This window comes from Rhagoletis pomonella, unplaced genomic scaffold, assembly GCF_013731165.1.
Source record: "Rhagoletis pomonella isolate Grant_MI unplaced genomic scaffold, Rhpom_1.0 Rhpom_scaffold_00001, whole genome shotgun sequence".
NCBI lineage: Eukaryota > Metazoa > Arthropoda > Insecta > Diptera > Tephritidae > Rhagoletis > Rhagoletis pomonella.
The window spans coordinates 15,014,836-15,038,989 of record NW_023458555.1 but is presented as its reverse complement, the minus strand read 5'-3'; the positions used below and the strand labels follow the sequence as shown (position 1 = coordinate 15,038,989).

Here is a 24,154-nt window from a genome sequence, read left to right as displayed (position 1 = left end):
AACGGATAATCGACACTATATTGGGAAACTGACTTTCTCTGCGATTAATGAATGTGCGTTTGTATGTGCATAAATATGTAAAGCTCTTTGAGTATTTTTTTTTTTCAAAAAGAAAGTAACAAAATGAGCCAGTATATTATTACTGAAGGTTTTCTTTTTTTTTTCCATGGCAAAGAGTTTTGTGAAAGCTACACACAGCTGTTGTACGATGGTAATAGAAATTGGGCTTATGAAGTTCAAATCCATTAAAAAGTTATATGAGTGCGAACATGCTTGCGTATTATATGTACATACATATGTATGCTTGCATACACGCATTAAGCAATTAAAATAACAAAAAACAAAAAAAGTATTCGTAAGCTGCTAATGAAAGCTTCCTTTCAATAAAAAAAGCACTCCTAACTTGGTATTCCAAAAGCTGACGTCGAAATGCTACACAACTTTGATATCATGCCAGATGGAATCGATCAGTGAACACCGAAGTTGGATCCGAGTTGATCTCCCTTTACCAACATATCCTCTAAATTTTTATTATATTTATAAAAAAAATTATATACATATATTTTATTTTTAGTTAAAGTTTTTGTTTTTTATATTTGTTTTTATTTCTTACTTTTTGTTTTTCAAAATTTGTTTTCATTTCTTATTTTTTGTTTTTTATTTGTTACCTTTCAAATATTTTTATTTTCGTGATTTATTTCTTCATTTGTTTTTTACTTAACTTTTTTATTTTTCATTATTTTAATTTTTTATTGTTTATTGTTTTTGTGTTTATTTTATCGGTTCTATTAATTTATGTTTTTTTAATTTTTTTATTTATCTTTTTTATAATTTTTATTTTTTATTTAATAATTTTTTACTGTTCTGCATTCCTCTATCATTGCACATTTTTTATTATTTTGTACTTTTTATTATTATTATTATTATTATTATTATTATTATTATTATTATTATTATTATTATTATTATTATTCTTATTCTTTATTTTTTGTGGTTTTTATTCTTGATATTATGTTTCATCGCTTACGTTTTGATTTCGTTTTTTAAATTTTTTTTAATATAGTTCACATTGAAATAAATATTATATAAATAAAAGTTTCAAACGTTGCACAAATTTTAGAAAAATGCATAAAATTTTCCGTAAATTTTTAAATTTTTATCAAAATTTTTAGGAAAATTTCGGACTTGGAGTAGCTCAAAACTTAAAGGTTAATAGAAGAAGTTCCGGAAAAGACCGGCAATATAACCCTTTTTTGGCCAAAATACATATACAAATGTGGCCACGCAAACCTTACCAGGTTTTTTTTTTTTTTTAATTGGGTAGAATTTTGTAAAATAATAAAAAATTATAATATGTAAATAAAAGTTTCAAACGTTGCACAAATTTTAGAAAAAATCTTAAAATTTTCCGAAAATTTTTTAATCAAAATTTTTAGCAAAATTTCGGGCTTGGAGTAGCTCAAAACTTTAAGTTTCGATAACATTTTTTTTTAACGATATAACTCTGAATATTATCGTTTTTTTTTTTCATTTTTCATTTATAATACATAAAATTATTGGTAGGGTAGCAAAAAGGTAGAGTAGAGTAATAAACGTGAGCCACGAAACGTGCTGAAAACGAGGCCAAAATGTTAAAATTGTTCACAAAATCGGAGGTTGTCTAGACGCCCACTTAGACAAACTTGAACGCTGGGCCTGAGGTTACATTACTATTTATTTTGTATTAATTTACTTGATTTGTTGAGCGAGCGGTCACGCACCTACACCTAAATATGAAAATACACGTATGTGTGTATGTGCATAGGTGCGCATGTAAAGCAATGAGGTAGTGAAATAATGAGGCTAAAGTTACTACATACTTAAATATTATATTAATCTCACATATCGCATTGCTTGCGACGACCATCGCGTTCAGCATAATTCGTTTCGTTGCTAACAAAAAAAGGTTAAATTACTATAAAATAAATGCATACTTACATACATACACATGTACATATGCACTTATGCAAACAGTAAATTTATGAAGTATACAAATTGAACGCTAAAATGATGCTGAAAATTCAATGTTTCGACTTTGACGTCATTGTCAATTTAATTATTACTATATAGAAACGCTAGCGAAAATGGCAACGAACAAATAATGCATAAATATATACATTTGTTTTTGCATTAGGGTGGCCCAAAAAAGGTCGTAATTTTAATGTTCTCGCCCACTAAGATTATTCTGTCCCGAAAAAATTATAGCTCTGTTTTTTTTTGGGTTAAAAAAATATTTAGAGGTCGCTCAAAACGCTCAAAGTTTTCCGTATATTTTATATGGGAAAAAACCTTTTTTCGTAGAAATGATATAGAATTCTTGAAAATCACTATTTTTCGATCGGAAGACTTTGCTTCTCTTCAGGAGACTTCTAATAACAATATCCAATTATTTATTTCACCAATTTCTATTATTAACTATTTTTTATAGGACCCCTAAAAACCTCAAACAAAGCAATGGGGGGACCACCCTAATGTAAACACATATTCATATGCATAGTAAACTTGAAAATGTATTTGCATTAGTGTATGTGTGTATGTGTGTGTGTGTGTGTGTGTGTGTGCGCGTTTTGCGATGGCATACGCCATGAATATTTTAAAGGCGGAAGTGTGGCGAGATGCTTCAATGGAATCTGAGAGGAAAAATGCGAACGTAAATCATAAGTATTCATAAATAATTAGTTTACATGCAAATGCGAAATTAAAAAAAAAAAATCACGTATATTACTATCTACTGGAAGTCTGAAGATTTTCTAAGGCAATAGTTTGTTTTTAGTTCTAAAAAGCTTTGAACATTATTTTCAAGGTCGCTAAAGATTAAGTGATAAATATTTAGGTACTTGTACTTTTTATATTCGTAGCTATTGTTGTAGCGTACAAGGAAGAGCAATTAAATATGTACTTATTGTGGGCGTGTAATCACTTTGTTTACAATTGATGTTTTTTGTTGGTATGCCAATATTTTTTAAATCTTTCAAAACAACAAAATTTATTGCTACGTATGTTGGTATTTCTGAATATTACACGATGTATTGATAATACATATTAGGTACTGGTGATTTATTTAAAATTTTCCATTTTTTAATTGCACAAAAAAAAACAAAAAATTTAAAAATTAAATAAAATAAAAATCAATAAAACGCAATAAAGCTCACAAAATAAAAAAGCAAAATTATGGTTACTTTGAATACTTTTTTTATTTTACCATACTTTTTTGTATTGTTTGAAAATTTTATTTTACTAATTTTCCAGTTTCTAGTCTTCTTTTTTTAATATTTTTTATTTTTAATTTTTTTTTTAATACTCGTATTTGCTTTTACATATGTACATGTAAGGGTAATGGACCACGCCTTGTCCACGTAAAAAGCTTTTTAATGGAAAAAATAGATCAGTACAAAATATAATAATTAGAAAAAAAAACCATTTATACAAGAGAAATCGATTTATACAAAAATTATAAATTTTTGCAAACAACTCGATTCATACAAATAACTCAATTTAAATAACAAAAAATCGATTCATGAAAAATCCGATTCATAAAGAATCGATTCCCACAAAAACATTATATACATATGTATTTAAAAAATCGATCCTATAAAAAATTGATTCATACAAACAAATGGTTCATACAAGAAAAAATATAGAAAAAAGTCGATTCACACAAAAAAATCGAGTTTTAAAAAAATAATCGATTTCACAAAAAAATCGATTTTCACAAAAAAATCGATTTTCACAAAAAAATCTATTTTTTACAAAAAAAAATAACTTCATTTATAAAAAAAACTGTTGCTTCTACTATTGCTTACCTGGCTAACGCCATTCTAACGTGGGACAATCCTCCGCGGGACAACGATATGGCATCCACTTTGAATAAATCCGTTTGCCTTCAACCAAAGCAAATCAAGTATTTTTTTTTTGGCGAAAATTCAAATTTTTTCTGGCAACACTAACAATAATGGACCGCTCAAGACGAGTTATTAATTTTTTGTTCACAACTATTTTATCGTATAAACATATTCTAAACCGTTTTTTATGTCTATTTTGATGGTAAAAGATGATATAAATTTCTCGCGTAGTAAAAGATAATCTTTCGATATATTATATAATCGAGCGAGTTGTCTTATATCGACTTCGTTTCTACCGAAAAATTCAGCACTAAGACGAGGGCGATGAGAAGGCAACATTTTTTTGTAGAAACGAAATCACCATTCATTATTCATTGGCGTTTTTAGCTTTTTTTCAAGCAAGTATCACGGCACACTTTTTTAAATAAAATCCAGCCTTTTTTGAAGAAATTTAATTTTGAATCTAATTTTATTATTTTTTTGCTTGTTTTACTTTTACTTAGTTTTTCAGCCATTAAGCTTACTCTATTTTATACTACTCTATTTCTCTATTTTCTCTAAAAAAAAACACGCCCACATTATCCTTTTTCCCCGCTCCCTTTTGCGTTCTTCTGCCTTCCGGCGATAAAATTTCCTTGTTGCAATATTATCGATTTTCTCTAACTCCCATCAGTCGTGACAGTTGCAGCAGCTGCTATTATTTTTTTTTACATTCTGTTGCTGTCTATTGCGGTTAGCTGCTTTTCATTTGTTGTTGTGTGGCTGAGCTTTTCCGCATTCACTCACACACACACACAACGGAAATCGCCGGGTGCTGGATATTTGCCTTTCGAGTCAGTGCCACACCCCCAGTACGGGACAGTAGATATGGTGAAAGAAGAAAGCAAGAGAGACAATGACATTCACAGAAAGTATAGATATGTACATCAGCAACAAAATGCCAACAACATGGCACGTAGAAAATTGCAAGCATAGCAGACAACAAACAAGAAGGATGCGCGGCGATATTGCCAACGACGTGCATACATACAAACACATTTCGCCGGTTTTTGCTTTGTACCACCGAACTTTTCGGTGAAATTTTATTACGAACGAATTTTTTATACGATCGCAACGCGATTTTTGGAATAGTCGGGTGGGGTGATGTGGAAACAGTAAACACAAAACACACAAAAAAAATCAAAAAATAGTTTGGTGATAAAACTATTTTGTGCCGAAACCTGAACAGTGCTAAAGCCGCCAGTGCAAATAAACGTGCCCGCACACACAACACACACACACACACACACACACGTATGTAAAAACTCAAATATTTGCTAAAAACATTTTCCGCTGACATTGAAGCGTAATTTACGCGCGTGTTGCCGCAGTCGCCTTTGACGCCACTACCTCCGCCGCTGCTGCTGCCACTGTATTAGAACCTGACTCGCCCACAGCAACCATAGCGCCACAGCCCGCTGCCCGCAGCCCGCAGCCAGCAGCCCGCAGCCAGCAGCCAACAGCCAAAGCCAAAGCCGCAGCCGTGCGAATCATCATCCATCCATCGCTGCCGGCATTAACTTCCCCATTTCGTTTCGTCATTAGCGCGGCGGTTTTCGCGGCCAATTGTTGTTGATTAAATTGTGCGCATTCGCCTTTGTATTTGTTGTTGCTGTCACTTATGTCGATAAACTATGAAAATACTATTTTTTTTTTTGCGTTTTTGCGCCAGTCTAAGTTTTGTGTTTGTTGTTGCTGTCACTTATGTCGATAAACTATCAAAATTCATTTTTTTTTTGCGTTTTTGCGCCAGTCTAAGTTTTGTATGCGTTGCTTTATTATTATTTTTTATTATTGGCTGTTAGCACTACTTTGGCCTTGCCGTAGTTCAAAGAACCCCTCGAACTAATACCAAAAATTTTGCTCGAGCAGATATTCACGCACACAGTGTAGTAAATAGGCGTTAACGCTCATGGAGTGTCGCAATAGTATATGATATTAATTTGGCAATGTTAAATCACTACGACAAATACATACACACACACACACACACACACACAAAAGTTCAGCGTTTTTTTGCTACGGCTGCTACTGTTCTTGTTGTTACTCTCATATTTATTAACTTCATAAATTGCTATCTGCGTTCTTATTGTTGTTGTTGTTGTCATGTAGTACATGTATTTATGTACGATTTATCATTTCAATTTTTATCAATGTCCCTGATGCGACATAACCAGCGCTCTGTCGTTATATTTTGCCTGCGCCTATTGCTGAAGGCCTCCCGGCGGCGGCGGCGAAGGTTCGAGGTGTTGGGCTCGAGGCCAACGAGGTCGGTGAAACGCGTCTGATTATTAAATACATATATATGTACAATAAACGGGAGAGTCTGGCAAAAGGAAGGGTAGAGCGAGAGCGAAAAGCGGAAAGGGGCGATGAGTTGAGGGCAAACTGTATTGCAAATGTATGAAACTTTCGAAAGTGATAACCTCGACGCTGTGGCTGGAGGACATTCGAGTGCGTTGAGTGCAATTTTGGTGTCCTAAAGGATTGGCAAGGATTTGCAAAATTTCGTGACAGGCATTGAAGATGAAGGAAGGTTCGAGCGAGGGCGTTTGTTACAGTTAACAATGTATGTGAGTGCTCTGCAAATGCGTTTTTTAAATTAAAATATTAAAAAAAAAAAACATGTATTCAGATAAAGAACATTGGTTTTGAATGATAAAAGAGATTGCTTAGGTTAAGCGTTGGTAGCTGTAAGCTTGTAGAATAGCATTAGCTTTGCTGTTGTTTTGACAATATCGAAAAGGGTAATAAAAATAGCGATAACTTTATAACGATAACAAAATAATCAAAAACAATATCGATAAAACTATAAAAACTAATAAAAAATAACGGAATCGATAAAAAAACGTAATACAAAGATAGAAATTTTAAAAATTCGAAAACTTAAGTATCGAAAATTTAAAATATATCGAAAATTTAAAACATCAGAAGTTAAAAAAAAATACCGAAAATTTTAAAAATTTTAAAATATCGATAATTTCAAAAGTATCAAAATGTTAACAAATATCGAAAATTTTAAAAATATAAGAACTTTTAAAAATTAAAATATCAATTTATAAAAAATTTAAAATTTTAAAATATCAAGATTAAAAGATATCGAAAATTAAAAAAATATTAAAGGTTAAAAAATATCGAAAATTTAAAATATATCAAAAATTTAAAAAATATCGAAAGTTTAAAAAATATGAAAAATTTAAAAAATATCGAAAGTTTATAAATTATCGAATATTTAAAAAATCTCGAATATTTAAAAAAAATCAAAAATTTAAAAAATATCGGAAATTTTAAAAGTGTCGAAAATTTTAAACGTATAGAAAATTTTAAAAATCTTGAAATTTTAAAAATAACGAAAATTTTAAAAGTATCAAAAACTAAAAATATTGAAAATTTAAAATATATCGAAAGAATAAAAAAATGCGAAAAATAAAAAATATTGAAGGTTAAAAAATTCCGAAAATTTAAAATATATCGAAAGTGAACCATATCGAACATTTTAAAATATCAAAAGCTTTAAGTTTCGAAAATTTAAACATTGAAATATTGGAAGTTGAGAAGACAGCAAACATTCTAAAATAACAAAATTTAAGAATATTGAAAATTTAAAAATATCGATTATGTATTTAAAAATGTCTAAAACGATTATATAGAATGTTAACAATATCGGTGACGATAACAATGTTGATAACTGTCGCAATGACAATAACAACAGATATATCGACAATCGAATCCTGGAGTACTGTATCAGAGTAATAATGTATACATATGTTGCGCAACATGTTGCTAAGGAAGCGCAGCAATGTTTAATTTTGAATGTGAAAAAAGGTGACAAACTATGAATAGTAAATCATAATAAAATATAAGACTGCGATTTGCGATTTTTCTAGTTTTGCATTTCGTAGTTCAACTAGATACTTCCCTATATGTAGTACTTACACTTTATGCACAAATACCCGGCAACAACCTCCAATAGTATGTAGGTGATATTGAAATTGAATCGGAAATACAAACGTAGCAACAACAAGTAGACAATGCGAAAAAACAAACAACAGCCGCATTCCAAGAACTTTGCACTGATTTCTCAACAACACAATACGAAACGGAACGAATCAAATTGACTACGGAGGGCGTTACGAAGGTGTTGGCAATCAAAGAAACGAACAGCAGACAAGTATTTATGTACATATGTAAGTGGAGGTACATACATACATAAGTGTGTACAAAGAATATACAAAATAACCGAGAGAGTACACTATAAAATATTACAATATTAGAGTAGAATATTAAAAGCAACAAATTGTTAAATATGTACAACAAAAGTAGAAACATATTAAACAATTAGCAAGAGGAAGAGGAAGACGTAGCAGAAGCAGAAGCAGAGCTATTGGCAAAGGCAGCGCCAACCGACAACAGAGCAGTGGCTTTTAACAGGCACCTAGCGGCAGAGGCAGCAGTAGCGACAGCGCACTAACAGCGACGACGAACTACTACTACTCGACGAAGCTCATATATGTATAAAACAGTCAGAAATCCATATGCAAGTGCCCTGCGCTGGGCATGACTGATATACATAGAACCTCAGCGCGCCGCGAATATTATGATATTAAACAAAAAAAAATAGCCAAGGGAGCATGAATTCAAGCGCAACAATAACAGCAACAAGAGGCATACAAAAAAAAACAACTAAATTTCATTTCATTGCATAGTCATGAGCGCCCAAGGTTCTTCCTATATGCATCTCGCGTTAGACACGTACATTGTACATACGGACATATGTATGTATGTATGTATGGTATTTAGCATGTATGTACACCTAAACGTGCTTATGTACTATATACAATTGGGGTATTCACAACGGTGTCGTAAGTGTCGTATAGTTTTATGTCGTAAACTTTAAACGCCTAAAAAAAATATATTACGAGGGTTCGCAAAATACCATCAAAGTCATATTATGAATCTTCGCAGCGTTAAAAAATAGAAGATTGTGGTTTCAGGTGTTCTCTAAACATTTATTAAAGCTTTAAAAGTTTACGACATATGTACATACAATAATACGACACTTACGACACCGTTGTGAATCCCTCAAATATATGTATTTATATACATACATAGTACATAATATGAATCTTGAAAAATCCAACAATAATTTCATTAATGTACATACATACATGTATGTACACTGTATGTGTGTATGTACATATGTATAATTATATAGAAAACTAGGGAGAAACGCCGCTAAATAATAATAAAAAAATAAATGAGAACACAAACTAGCAACAGCCAAGAGAATGAGCTATTGTATATGTGTGTTATACACGTACACACATACATATATACAATACATATGTATGTATGTATGTATATATATTAGGGTGTCCTAAAATTTGTTGTTTTTAAATTCAATATCGAGGGCCTTTATTAATACAGTGCGACAATCGTCGATTTTTCTATAAAATTTCAGAGCCAGAATTGTTGGCGATATTTTTTCTGTTTCATATACGCTTGTAGGTAAATGTGATTTTTTTAGAAAGCGGCAGTGACAATACTGCAATATTGTCGACAATGGTGCTGACAATTGTCACTCTGACAAAATTGTCACGACTATAGCGACAAAACTAACTAAATAGCTGCGTCGGAATGTTTTCACAGGAGAATTTTGTAATTTTCAGCTCATTTTTGCGTAATTTCGCTAAACGAATTTTTAAACAATGAAAAAATCACCCCGACAGTCGACAGAATTGCGTATATTTACAAGTATTATTATCGCATTTCTCATAAAAAAATAAATATCTTATGTACTGAGCCACCCTAATATACATTACTGTGCAAGCACACTTATCTATATAAAAATGTTAAGTGGTTCTCACATTGGCTTGCTACGTTTTCTGTTATTAGATGAATTTTTTTATTATTATACTACAACAACAATGATGTCTAGTGTGTATGCATGTTGTTTTATTATTTTGCCGCTTTAGCTTTTTTTGCGTTTCTATTTCCATATTAATTCTACTATCAAGTACATTGCAACAATAAAAGCAAAAACCATAGCAACATAGCAACAGCCAATCAACAGCAATACAGCACTAATAGTAGAACACAAAGTTAGTGGCGCTCTAATTTGCCTTCATTCATACATACATACATACATACATACATTCATATGTCAGCTTATATATATATGTACATGTGTATACATATGTATTTAGTAAAAGGAGGGCCTGTACGCTGGCCTAATGTGTATATTTCCATACACACACACATATAGCATAATCAATGACCCTGCCGTAAAATTTAGAGACAGTCTGGCAAAGCGCAGTTCCGCCCTACACATTTGAGAACTATCTCTGAACTAGCGCAAAACGGCTGCAGAGCGGGACAGTTTAAAATGTCAGTGTACTAGTGGTCCTATTCTCAAAGTCTCTCACATTTAGCGTGTGAATGCTGAGAAGTAAATACACAAATTCTAACTTCTCGTACAATACGAAAAAAGCTGCGCGGGAAGACCTCTCCGACTCTAACATGGTCGGTTGGTTTAATAAATTTAAATTGTTGAGTGCCGCTTAAAAATAAGAAAAAACGAAATAATGTCAAAAAATCGAACAATCAAATTTTTTTCTAATAAAAAACTTATTGTCGCGGATCTGTCCAAAATAGAACCAGTTCAGAACTTTTGAACTAGCGCCATTTACTGCAGGGGACCACACTCTCAGTGTGATCAGCCTGTCGGCTGGTGGTTAACATACTTAAAATTCAACAGAGCAGCGCAGCAACAGCAATGTTATTAGCAGGCAGACACCGACTGCGCATTGAAAGCGGCTGCGTTACTATAAGCAGCGGAAATGTTAACAGAGCTGCTAAGTACACATTTTTAAAGCTAAACAGCAACAATATGCTCGTTCTGTTAACAATACCTCTTTTGGTTAGCAGCGCACGGCTTTTATGTACATACTCAGGTATGAACAGACTAGCGAAAATTTTAAACTCTCTACACTTGTGGTTAGGAAAATAGCAGCACGCTCTATGCAAAAAACAGAGTCCCTGTCCCTTCCTCAAGCGAATTGTGAAATTTTATCAATTTTATAATATATACCGTTAAAATACTTTGACTCGATTCATCGTCATTCGAAAAATATTCTTAGAAATATTGCTTTCTGTGATATAATTTTATAACACAATACTTTAAAGACATTCTATTCTCCCCTCTTTTAACTTTTTGGAAAAAAACTAAAAAGAAGTTAACTTTATAATAAAACTTAGGGAAAAAATGGCAGGGTAATACGAGTCTACATAAAAAAATTATTAAAATGTTGCCGAAAGGTATACTAAAAATAAATTCGTTTACTTTGAAGCTACCGGTGCAGTTTTTAAAAAACTTTGGTGCAAATCTTTCCAGCGCCCACTTTTCTATAGTCTTTGTACGTTTATTGAAAAGAGAAACTCAAACTCAAGTTTCTGAACTATCACAAAAACTTCCAGCGGTGTTCAGATCACTAATAACCATGTGCTCAGCTTCAAAGCAACACAAGATTGATGGCGGATGGAATTATTTTTTATTTTGAACATGAAAATTGGTCCGATAGGGCTGAGTTATCTAAATTTCCATTAAAGCCGTCTCGTTAAAAAGGCAATTAACAGAGAATTCATATTCCACATAACGCACAATAGGACAAAGCTGGTCAAATACTGCCCGAAAAAGTCCCAAAAAGCACAGTAGTTGGTACCACACACGGACACTGTTAATTGGGTTTACATGGTAGGAGACGAAAAATAAGTGGATGTGGCGACCACAAATTTGGAAAGTGTTGAACACTATCTGCATCATTAACCTCCGCTAGCTAAAAACGGGTTATTATATAGTATATGGATGGTTGAGTGCAAGATCGACCTATCTCGGCAGCCAGTTCGAAAACGCCCCATCTCAGAAAACTTTTTAACGACGCCCTATTTTAGAATTTGGTTGAAGAACGCCCTGAAAAATAAGAGAGCAGCAGTATGAGATTCCTTCAATAATATTCCAATGGGACGGTTGTGCTGAATTTGCTCTTGGATTTTTGGAAATTACATAAGAAGTGTTACTTTTTTGTAATATCATTTAAAACAAATTTCTTGGCACAAAAAGGAAATCAAATCCTTATCTTAGTCGTTTTTAGAAATCTAAAAGTATATTTTAAGTGTATTGTTATAATTTGGACTGACCAGTATTTCCTGGTTGATTATCTTCTACTTAATTAGTTTTCCTACTTATTTGAATCTGAAAATCGATCTTCCATGCACTAGTCTTTTCGGGCCGTTTCTACCAACAACAAAAATCGTCTTAAGAAACCACCTTAATGGTGTTGAGTAGAGTGTATGTGCGTTAAGCACTTAACCCTTTGGTACCTGAACACGAACCAAGTAATATAGAATCATTTTTAAGATTGCTTTACCTTTTAGGGCATACATTAAACATTTTATTTAAATTTTAGGCCGGCCAAAAGTTCAAAATCAACGTATAAATTATAATAAGATTGCCAAAAACCAAGGAAACAGTAATCAGTTTGTTTAATCAAAGCATCAAACTTTATGCAAAACTTGCGAAAATTCAAAAGATTATAATCAAAATTTCAAGATTTTTAATCAGAATTTTTAGAAAATCTTTGGGTATGTAGGCTTATCGCACTTTAAATTTCACTATAAAAAGGGCAAGTTTCAAGTTGCTCAAAATTCTCGCTCTGCAATGGGCACCTGAAAGCATTTGTGTAAACGCTGCACCTCATCGCCCCTTTTTGTCTTAAAAATCTACTTCCAAAAAAAAACCGAAAGAGAAGTTTAACTGTTCGTTCCAATCTGAAATTTCGAAAAAAACTGTTTTTTACAAAATCTGTAATTTACAGTTAAATCTGTGGTTCTGGCAACATTGCTTAAAGTATCGTATATGTACTTAAGAAGCGCATACTATGTTAAGACCATAAAATTACGCTGCTAAATTCTAACATTACCTGCTCTACGAGTATTTCTGCTTACTAATATGGCGCCTAGCTTTGAGAATTTGCATATCTCCGAGTTAAAATAAAAATAAAGCGATGGTGAGGCTAATGAATTTTTCATACTCGGAAATATTTTTTTATTTTTTTTTTAATGCGCTGCTTTCTATGCGGCTTCTAGATAATTGACGGTCACTGAGGCATACATGCACGCATATTGCGGCAGGCGAAAACTCATTATGCCCGTATGTAAACAAAAGCACATGGTTTTTAAAGTTTTTTTTTAAGTACCCCCCTCCACATTTATGTTTCATTTATTTTTATTTGTTTTTTATTCAGTGAGCTACGCGTAAAGAAGGCGGGCTATTGCAGGTAAAATAAGAGAACAATTTGCACATACATACACTGAGCAAAGAGTTTAGTTACGTCAACTTAATATGTTTTTCCCAACACATGATTTCGTTATAGTTACATTATTTGGTTATAGTTACCAAGTCATGTGTTGAGGCTGACTTTTTTCTGGGTGTACATAACCATATATATTATTTAAATATTTAATTTTTTGTTTTGAAATATTTCATTATTGCTAAGGCCTTATGTTCTCGATAAAAGCAGATATGTATGTATGATCTTTAGGCGGTGCTACCTTCCAAGCAAACAAAACAAAAAAACTGCGACGTATACCCCCGAGTCTTAAGTATTTTTGTAAGGCAATTTCGAAAAAAATTTAATTTTTTTTGGCCGAACCTAGGAGTCGCTTCTTCACATTTTTTTTTTTTAATAAGCAGCTCTACTGGAATAGCCAGAAAACTTCCTTAGCAAAAATTTAAATGATTTTTGGTCAGCTTTAGTCTACATTAGGGTGGTGGAAAGGGAGATCTGGTGGATAAGTACTAGAAAGGGGTACTTGAAGTCAATGAACTTTGGACAAAAAAAAAAATTGTATCCTCGAGACAAGAACATCGCTGTATGATACTTTAAGATCCGACTATAAATGCCAAAAATGTAAAAAGGTGTTGGGCCAAATTTTTTTTTATCGAAATCACCTTGCAAAAATATTTTAGAACCCAGGAAAGTTTTTTCTGATAGGTCTAATGCACATACATATCTACATATATGCCCACTAGAGAGGTGACTTCTCCAGCCATCCAAAAAAAAATTTTGAGAATTTTTTCGTCAAGGGTGTTTAGCATTCTCTTCCATGAACAAAATCTATTTTTATAGAAAAACAATTCTCAAAAATCAACGGTAATTTTTATAGACTTGAAACTTAAACCTTATAATACTAAAATTTAATGGGCTACAAAACTGCATACCCAAAATTTTTCTACGAAATAGAGTTGAAAAATTTTAAATTTGTATGACAATTTTTTGGTAGTTCTCGAATTTTCCCCGAGTTACATATGAAATTGAAAAAATTGATTCTGCTGGTTTTTGCTGGTAGTTGAACTAACTATATTTTTATAAAAAACTAAGAAAAATTTGCTATGGAAAATATAAATAATAAAACGTCTGGGTATTCATATTTTTGACGCTGACTGTATGTACATTAGCCTACACTGCATAGTTGCATCAAGCTCACTAAACAATAAATGTCAATTTTAACCGTTAGAGGTGAAATAAGTAGAATGTCAAATTTCAAAGGCACAAATTCAACGCCGCGCAAATTCAAGTGCATAAAATCAATTTTAGTGCCACTTTGACCTTATGGGCATGAAAAAATAAATGCTCGTACTACATTGAAGCAGACACAAAATCAATTTGAAATTGTATACATAAGCATTAGAATCGAGAACTGAATGTTGCACATTTGCTAGGAAGTAAGGCGAATTCAATTTTAAGGTTATTTCAGTTGAGCAGCCGTGTATGTTTAGTAATTAACCTTATTTTTTTCCGCAACTATATTTTTAATAACACATGTCGGCGTCGGCATTTTATTGGCAGCTGTATGCGCGGCGCAAAGCTATGGCATTCGAAGTTTTATTGTATGAAGTGCGAAATTTTGCACTTAAATATTGTTTTAAAATGTTTAATAATTATATTGTTTAAATAGCTAAATAGTGATTTAAAGTAACTAACTATATATGTACATGCAAAATGAGCCGTTTGATCGTTAAAATGGCGTAAAGTTGGAATTCGCACCACCACTACATACAAACATATGTAAACATAGCAAACATTAGACGTAAAAGCATCTTTGCATGCATTCGAGACCTCCAAAGGTAAGCGCAAACGTTGAAAGTTTACTTCCGTTACTCGTTAGTCGGTTAATTAAGAGGCGATGGAAAATATATCTACAGGGCGGCCAAAAGTGGAATATATTATAAGTGTAATGAAAAAATGTTAACAAAATGAACTTAAAAATGAAAAACAAACAATTAAAAAATATATAATAAAAACTAAATAGAAAAAAAATAAAAAATAATAAATAAAAAAATAAAACATAAATAAAAAATATATAAAGAAAAAATATATAAATAAAAAATATATATTTGTTTTTGTTATTTTTTTGGCCTTATAACAATTATATTCAACAATTTTTATTGAGCTCGGGGCCGTTTATAACGAACTTTTTTCGTGGAAAACAACAATAATTTACGCAAAGGTAGAAGACTAGCTGCTGTTTCGGAGATCACCATATCTCATCAGACTTCTTCAACCCCCGTCACTGGGATATGAACCAGCGACCTTGGATTACAAAGCCAAGTGGTCTACCCACTGAGATAAGTTGGCCACGTAAACTGTTGTTGACAAATACAGTAAATTAAAAATCTTTTTTCATTAAGAAAAACAGTTAAATTTTATATTTTAACTTGTTTTGCTTATTCATGTATCTTTTATCGCAATATGACTATTTCTAATTTTTTTAAATTTTATTTTATAATTTTTTTAGTATTTTTTTTTACGCCAATAAAAGGCACTCTAGCGGCCATTTCCCACACAATTCTAAATTCCTATATTCAGCGACGCAAAGCAGCTCTCTGAGAAACCAATGAAGAGATGCATTTGCGGTATTTGCGCAAAGCGAAAAACACACACAAACACAACAGAGAGTAAATACTTTTTAAGGGGGCGAGTGAGGCTAAACGCAGTGCTTCTTACAGCTGACTGCAGCAGATGCTCAACAAAAACCATAAACACCACGAAACCACTTTCCTCGCTCTTCACTTCCGAACTTCTCGTTTAACGAGTACTGATTGCCAGCGGTAAAGTGCAAAGAAATTCAGAGGAAGCGATTCTCTGAGTAACTTTGTTCACATAAGAAATTTGAAATAAATAAAATTTTTCTTTTATTCATTTCGACTTTTAGTTTTATTGAAAAATCACGTTTTAGTCACACTTTTTGGCCTTTTTTGCACAAACAAAATTTGCATTATAAATATGTGCATTAAATTAAGGTCGCAGCCAATGCACTTTGCAATTCACACAAGAAAACATTTAAAAACCAGCTTCAAACACGCGCGACCGCCATACAACAAGGCATTCAAACTCAAGTTTATAGCAATTTGTCGGGTATTTTTAAATTACGCGTTTTTCTTTCCGTTTTAAATTTAGTTTTTATTAAAATTTATAAGCAAATTCTCTTTTTGGATCATAGAAAATTGTCAATACATACTATTTGTCAATAAGAAGAAACTGGAAATTGTTAGGCTACATATGGCGGCGAACGACAGCAAAGTACAATGGGCGAACGCAAACGACAACGACGATAGAGACGGCCGACTATGGAGGGAGCCACAAAGAAAACCTTTGAAGGTATGTACATATGTACTAGGGATGTTAATTTTATCGCTTTTTACGATCCCGGGAATTTCGGGATGCCGTTATCAAAATCGCGGGATTAGTCCCGGAATTTGGATATTCATCTCTTTTCAACAACTTAAATCGTAAAAATTGTTTCTATATTGCTTGAGAACTGAGAACCTCTCCTCCCATAAACTAATTAATAAATAAATGGGTTTGAAACCGACTTTTTAACTTAAAGTGGAGTTTTTATTTTTTCTCTCTGATGTCAGCATTTATTTTAAAGGACTTTGTAATTTCAAAGATATGATTAATTACAAAAATTACTTAAAAAATTCAGTGCAATGTAGAATAAAAATTTGGGTACCAAATTCAAGAGGAAATTTCTTTAGAATTAAAAAAAATTAAAATTTTTCGGATTCACAAGGACGAATAGATAATTTTTTAAGCTGATAAAGATATAACGACGAAATTCGATGATTATGAGTCAAATAATTTAAATCAGCATTTAATCATTATTTTATGATTTTATTAACTTTTTTCCGCTTAAAAATAATAATTATTATTGAGTTTTATTTTTTCACTCAACGAAAAATATTCATTAGTTGATTTATATTTTTTTACAAATAATGATTATTTTATGATTTTCATTTTTTCGCTTAGAGATAATACTTATTATTGAGTTTTATCTTTCCACTTAAAAATAATGATTATTTATAAAATTTAAAGGGCCATACAGACGCAGCCTACTGTAATTTTGAGCTGAAAATTTTGGGGCTTATTCGTTTTATAAGGGTGTCGCTACCTCTGAAAAGGATATGTCGGAAATCACGCTGGTATAGCTTTTGAGCATTTTGAATTATCATTATTCTTAAGTGAAAAAAATAAAACTCAATAATAATAATTATATTTGGGCGAAACAAATATAAAATAAACATTATTTTGATCAAAAAATAAAACTCCAGTAAAAATAATTTCCTTTGAGCAAAAAAATTAAACTCAAATATTAATTATTATTTTTAATCTATATTGATTAAACCCGAAAAATAAAAATCGCTGTAAATTACATTAGGACGTAAGAGCACAAGTACGTGAGTATAGTTAAAATTGTTGTACGACATTAAAACTTGTTGATTTTTTTGGTTAAAATTAAAAAAAATAATGATTATTTTCCGTCTCTGGTTTATATACATAAGTCCCTAACATATAATTTTGTCAAAAACAAATATTGCTAAATTTCTAGGATAACATTTTAAAAGCTCATTTTCAATACATTCCAGTCCTTATGCACCAAAAAATTGCCTCTGTTTAAATTCTACAGAATTTCCTCTTTAATTTGATACCCACCCTTCCTCTCTGAGCACATTTCACTGAATTAGTGACGTCAGAGTGAAAAACTAAAAACGCCACTTTACTATATTTGGTCCATGGCTTCGCGAATATATTGATATTTGTGTATAAAATTTACTATCGCGCGGTGTTATATGTATAATGAGTTAGACATTTATAAAAAAAATATTAATTATTAAATAAAAAAGAAATATAGCCAATACTGGTCACGAAAAGGAGTTTCTATTGGGCACGTTCGTTGAAAATCTCCAGTAAAAATAGCCAACAGCAAAATTCCGGCGAAATGTCATGTTATCTCATAAGAGAAAAATATCCAGAATAGGACGCGAACAGAAAATTTGCAGAAACTTGCAGGTTAGACGAATAGCTGATTGAATTTTTGTTTACATTCAAAGTGTAAAATTTAAAACGTACGAAAACTAATCACAAAGTGTTATCCTGACACAGTTTATTGATAAAATGAATAACTACTTAGTTCTTACAAGTTTAATTAGTCGCATTTTATCATTTTTAACATCCAAACCATCAAATTCAGTTTTGTGATTGCGTAAATTCCTACCAGCTGTTTTTGATCAGCTGTTTTCCTGTTGGCAAAAATTTTTCCAGCAGAAACTAGCAGCTTCCCCTCAAAAAGAAATGTCATTTTGCTCTCTTAATTTCCCCTACTTTTCCAGTTTTTTGCGTACGCGAACGCAAAAAGCTGACAGTTTTTGATAACTTTTAATAATTAACAGGTACGCGAACGCAACTATTAATTATTGCCATAAGTGCAAATTACAAATCCCGAAAATTATTTGCCAAGAATACCGGGATTTTCGGGATCTAAAAAAGGCGGATCCCGGGATTAACATTCCTAGTATGTACATACTTATGTAGAGGTGCATGTGTACGTGGGTAAATGTGTAGGAGAATAGGAATAGAAAAGACTAAGTGGATCGGAAGAGCAAGTTGGCAAGCTGGTTTGTGGGTGACAAAACTTCATGGTGAAGACGGCAAGCGAAAACCGCTGACTTTGAGCAAGCAGAACAACAGAACAGAAAGAGCCACAAACAAAAAAAACAAACAAACAACAACAGCTTTTGCCAAATTAACCAACATATGCGTGACAGCTGTTGACGGCCGGCAGCGCTTGGGAACCGCCAAAGTAGGGGGTTGCCGGGGAAAGTTACAAAAAAAAAAAAAACAAGGAAAAGTGCTGAGAATATTGGTGCACTTGCCTCTTAGCTGTTTTTATTGCTCTCCTTAATAAACGAAATGAAACAAATTGGTACTCAACGAACCAGCACACTTCTCTACTCGCTCGAGTGCTCGCTTATCTACTAAATAACTAAAATCATGTGAGATTGCTCGTTGTGAGCTTAGATGCGAATTCGGGCTTCACAGCAGCGACTTTATGGCGGCATTACACTAAAGCCGGGAAAATTAATTTAAAAAATTATGAACTTAAAACTATGCTGATTGCTTTACGTTGCTAGTAGTATTGCTTGTCGCTTTTATACGCACGTAAAACGTGGCGCTTCTATGATATTAACGAAAGTACACTCGCGTTACAACTCTGAACGTGCAGCGACTCACAACTGACTGACTATGCACTAGTTGGTGGCTCTGGTACTCTGCTGCAGCGACAGAACATTTCCGCAAATACATATATGAAATGGTTTTGCAAAGAGGTGGTAAGTAAGAAACCACCAATGCAAATGTCAAGTGGAAATCAAAGAATGCAATAACAAAAATGAATCCGAGGAGGAGGAAATACAGTCAGTCTTCAGTACTCTCTATCACCTAGAGAGTGTTGCCTAGTTTTGCATTTGAAAAAGCACTAAAACCGAAGAAAAATCTCGGTTTTTCTCCAAAAAAGCTCCAAATTTTTGTTGGACTTTGTATGCATAAAAAATTTTATATTAGGGCCGCTGATTCAAGTGAATAAAAATCAATGTTTCTTGCTCGACGGTCGAATTTATTCTGTAAATTTTTTCCTCTTTGTTTAAATCTTAAATTTACAATCTACAATTCCTATCAAATGAAAGCAAAAACAAAAAATTTAGTTTAAATCTGCACTGCAGTCTCTTATAATTTCGTGACCTAAAGGAAGAAAAATATTCCACAGTTTTTTCAGTACATAGTAGAAACTTAATCCTTATGGGCAATTCAAGTTCTCACATTTTTTGTTTCAAGAATGGCATAGTAAAATATATAGTAATTTCATGTTTGTTTTCACAATTATTTAGAAAGTCTGATTCGCCCCTCTAACTTCTAGAAACATAAACTTCATTACTTTCCCTTCAAAGTATTCTTGTAGACATGACATTTCGCAGAAATCCGTTGACTTTGATGGTCAAATCGCTTCCATTTTGAGTAACGTGCGAACAAAAATTTCCACAATTGCACAATTTTGCTTTACTGCTTTAAACCTACAACGTTTTTGCCGACGAAAAATACCATATCTCTCTTTCATAATAAAGATAAGTGCAGTGCACTGGTAATTACGAGAGCACTGCCTTAAGTGAACAACGCTTAGCGTGAACACTTTCTTTTTACCATTGACTACTCTGTAACGCAAACCAATTTAGAAAGATCCATAACGTGAACAAATATGTATTTGGTAAGTTTTTCTATAAAATGAATAAAGGAATACATAAATTCGTGGAATTCGATCTTCAGTGAGTTTGGGTAATCCCCTAATATTAAAATAATTGTGTTTTTTACAAACGAACTAAGTCAGCCATTCTTTCCTCTTTCCGGAGTGCTAATGCTAACCAATGGTAGTTTTTATAAAACATATTTCAACGAAAAAGGCGACTTGAGCGGCAATAACGTAATTCAAAGGAAAATCTCAAAGGGAATTTCACACAAGCCATCATTTGTTGGGGCAGGAGTATTTTTTTGCCTTAATTTTCACATTCGCAAACGAGAAAAATTTCGTAAACGTGAACTCCCTTGGTTTTAAATAATTCGCGTTATCGCGAATGCACTATATTCAAAAATTTCAGTCAATAATGCTCGTAGGCTCTGGCTACAGCTTCTCTAAATGTGTTTGTCTTCATCTTACCACCTCGTCGCATTCTAAAAGGAGGTGCAGTGAGGTTTCCGCCTTGGTATTCCTGTAATGAAAGAAGTCATATGAGCTTTCATATGGCCTCGCGATCTGTCATGACTCATGACCCATCGGTAAACCAGTTGTTTATTTTAAACTTGTCTTTGGAAAAGTGAGGTTTGGAGATTCTACTGAAAATGCAAACGGACAAACAAATAGCTGATAGAGTAACAAATATACTATGTCCCAAATTCCTGTCATCGAGGTACCATAAAACCAGATCTCTTGTTTTTGCAAGCGAAATGTGATTCAAGCCTACATATTTCTTATCGCTAATCAAATGTAATATGAAGCGAAAAACTGTTCTCTAACGGCCGCTATCTCAAACCCCTTTTGAAAAATGTCGGACAGTGTGCAAAATTTACTTTTTTTGTAACAAAATCTAATGTCTACAGCGAGAACAGTGTTTTCAAGATTTTGAATTGGAGAGCTTATAAGAAATAGTTTCGTTGGATAAAAAATTACTTTGTCCTTTCAAACGACCTTCAAAAATAGGGGGGTTTTAACTTGTTCCTTTTCACTAGAAAACAGTATTCAATTAAATTTTTAAAACGTTTTAATACATGTTTTTGCTACACTTGCGTTAAGGAAATTTACTTCCATGCTTTCAAGAACCGAAAACCTGATTTTAATTTTTTTTTCAAGCTCATCACATGCTGATTTTAGGTCAAGAAATTAAAAACTTTATTTTGAAGGTCTTATTGTGTAAAAAAAATTATCCGTAATTGTAAAGGTAGTTTTTTGTACAACGCAGCTATTTTTACTAAATTCTTTAACCCAAAAGCTTTAAAATACTACTAAATTTATTCCGCTGGCTCTTCTCTTTCTCGAGATAATAGATTTTGTCACAAAAAGATGTAATTTTCCACATTGTGCGCACCTAAATATGTTAAAATTTAAGTTTTAACAAAAATTACCTCAATCAATTTCAATGTACGAGTACGAGTGACAAAACGGCAACTCTGCTGGTTAAGTACTACAAAAATTCTCATAAAGTCGACACACCGACGCAGATGCTCGCTCCCAAAATCTTCGCAATCTCTACGTTTCGTTCTCGCTCGCCGAAAATATGTATATCTATATAGTAAAAAAATACCCAAAAGAAAGTAATGCGGTTGAGCGAATTATTAATGAATTTAATTCAACATTTTTCAGCTGTATTTTTGGTTTTCAGTAGCTTTTTGGCGGAGGGAGGAAGTTTTCCACGTGCAAACCCACTTATTTATGTACTTATAATCTACTAATTATTATTTATTTACATACTTATCTTCATATTTATTTACGTACATATATACATATGTATTTATGCACAACTTACCTGATAAAAAAGTTAGACCCTAGGGGCAATGAAGGAGAAAAAGTAAGCCACAACAATCAGCAGACGCTAGAAATGAAAAAAAGAAAAAGAAAATATAATACCTTTATATATGTAGATGTAATCAATAGGAAGCAAACTAAAAAAAAATATATATATATCTAGACATTTAAAATGATTTGGAGTTTAAGATATTAAATATTCTTGTAGCGCCACTGCAGTTAACCATAAAACAGGCAGCCAAACGCATATTGTTTTTAACTTTCATAAGAGAGTACATATTGTGATAAAGGAGACCAGATATCGCCCGAAATAAGAGCATATCCAGGACTCAACTGCTCCTAGCTATAGACTTACATCGAGGAGGTCAGTTCCAAAGGTATACTATCAATTATCTTTGAAGCGGAAGCTAATAACATCGTTATCAACTCCCTGTTACATGTTATCGAGTCCATCAAAGCGATAAAGATGTTTAACCTGCAGTTAGTGTTAACCAGATATTAAGAAATAGGCCCTAAGTCGGTAAACAGAAATCGACTTTCAGCGAAAGTACTGCAACAAGAACACCTTCACCTTTGGTGGTCCTTCTCTTCTATGAAATAAAATCCTGCCTGATCCTTACATTACATTTTTGTCTCCTTAGAGGGGGAGAAGAAAATGAAAAAGTAAACTAATATCGCCAAGAAGATTGTAGCAATAACCAGGTCCCAAGATATGGTTTGCAGTAATGCCAGACACTATCAAAAAAAAGGAAAACTGGTGTCATTTTATAAAAAAGCTCGAACCTTTTTAAGGAAAAATTACGATTTCTAACTCGCCATTTAATTGGACATTGTGAATTATGTACCTGTCTACAGGAACTGGGAATGAGGTCGAACAATTCATAATGCCGAGATGAAGAAAGAAACCGGTGCTTCTTAAGCCAATTGCCTATTAAGGAAAGTTGAGCATTAGGAATTTGTGAACCAGACGGGCTCAATTTTTTCCAAGGTTAATAATAAGCCCGCATCTAGCGGACCAATTTGTGATTAACAGGATTATTTTGGCTCAGATAGTTGCAAGTTTTTTGTAAGTCAATTGAAAGGCAGTACAAAAAAAAGCTCGCTTGCCACTTTTCATGGTGAAAAGCTCTTTTGACAAAAAAGCGCTTCAGCATGTTCCAACTGGAGATATAGATACATATGTATGTCATTTTGCTCGGGCTGCTCAAACAGTCGCAATAGCCGCGTGAGCAAAGCACTGAGCTTCGAGTCCACGGGCTGTGAATTTTTTTTCTTTTTATAATAGTAATTATTTTTTACTCAATTTATTTTATTTTTAAATATATTTTTTATTTTCTTTTTTAATATTTTTTTATTTAATTTTTTTGTTTTTTTTTATATTTTATTATTTTTATTTTTATAATTCATATTTTTTTCTTTTTTTTAATAAATTTTTTTTGTTTTCAATTTATTCTTTTTCTTTTTAATTAATTTTTTCCCTTTTAATTTATTTGTTTCCTTTTCAATTTATTTTTTACCTTTTTATTTTTTGTTTTTTAATTTAGTTGTTCCTTTTTTTAATTTATTTGTTGCCTTTTAGGTAATTTTTTTTTTCAATTTATATTTTTTCTGTTTTAATTTCGTTTTTTTTTTCTTTTTTGATTTAATGTTTACATTTCATTGTTTCAAAAAGATTTTCTTTTTTTAATTTCATTTAATTTTGAAATTTTATTGTTTTAATATGTTTTTTCTAATTTGATTTCGTTTTTGCAAGTTACCTATTTTTT

At 32.2% G+C, this 24,154-nt stretch overlaps 1 protein-coding gene across 1 annotated transcript in view; it reads right to left on the bottom strand.

Moving 5' to 3' along the window:
* The window catches only part of LOC118739797 (protein roadkill), a 228,178-nt gene extending 205,721 nt beyond the window's left edge, over window positions 1-22,457 (bottom strand). Inside the window, exon 1 of the mRNA XM_036471316.1 lies at window positions 22,390-22,457. The gene's annotated coding sequence lies outside the window, so the exon portion shown is untranslated. The remainder of the gene's footprint in view (window positions 1-22,389) is intronic.
* Between the last annotated feature and the right edge of the window lie 1,697 nt (window positions 22,458-24,154).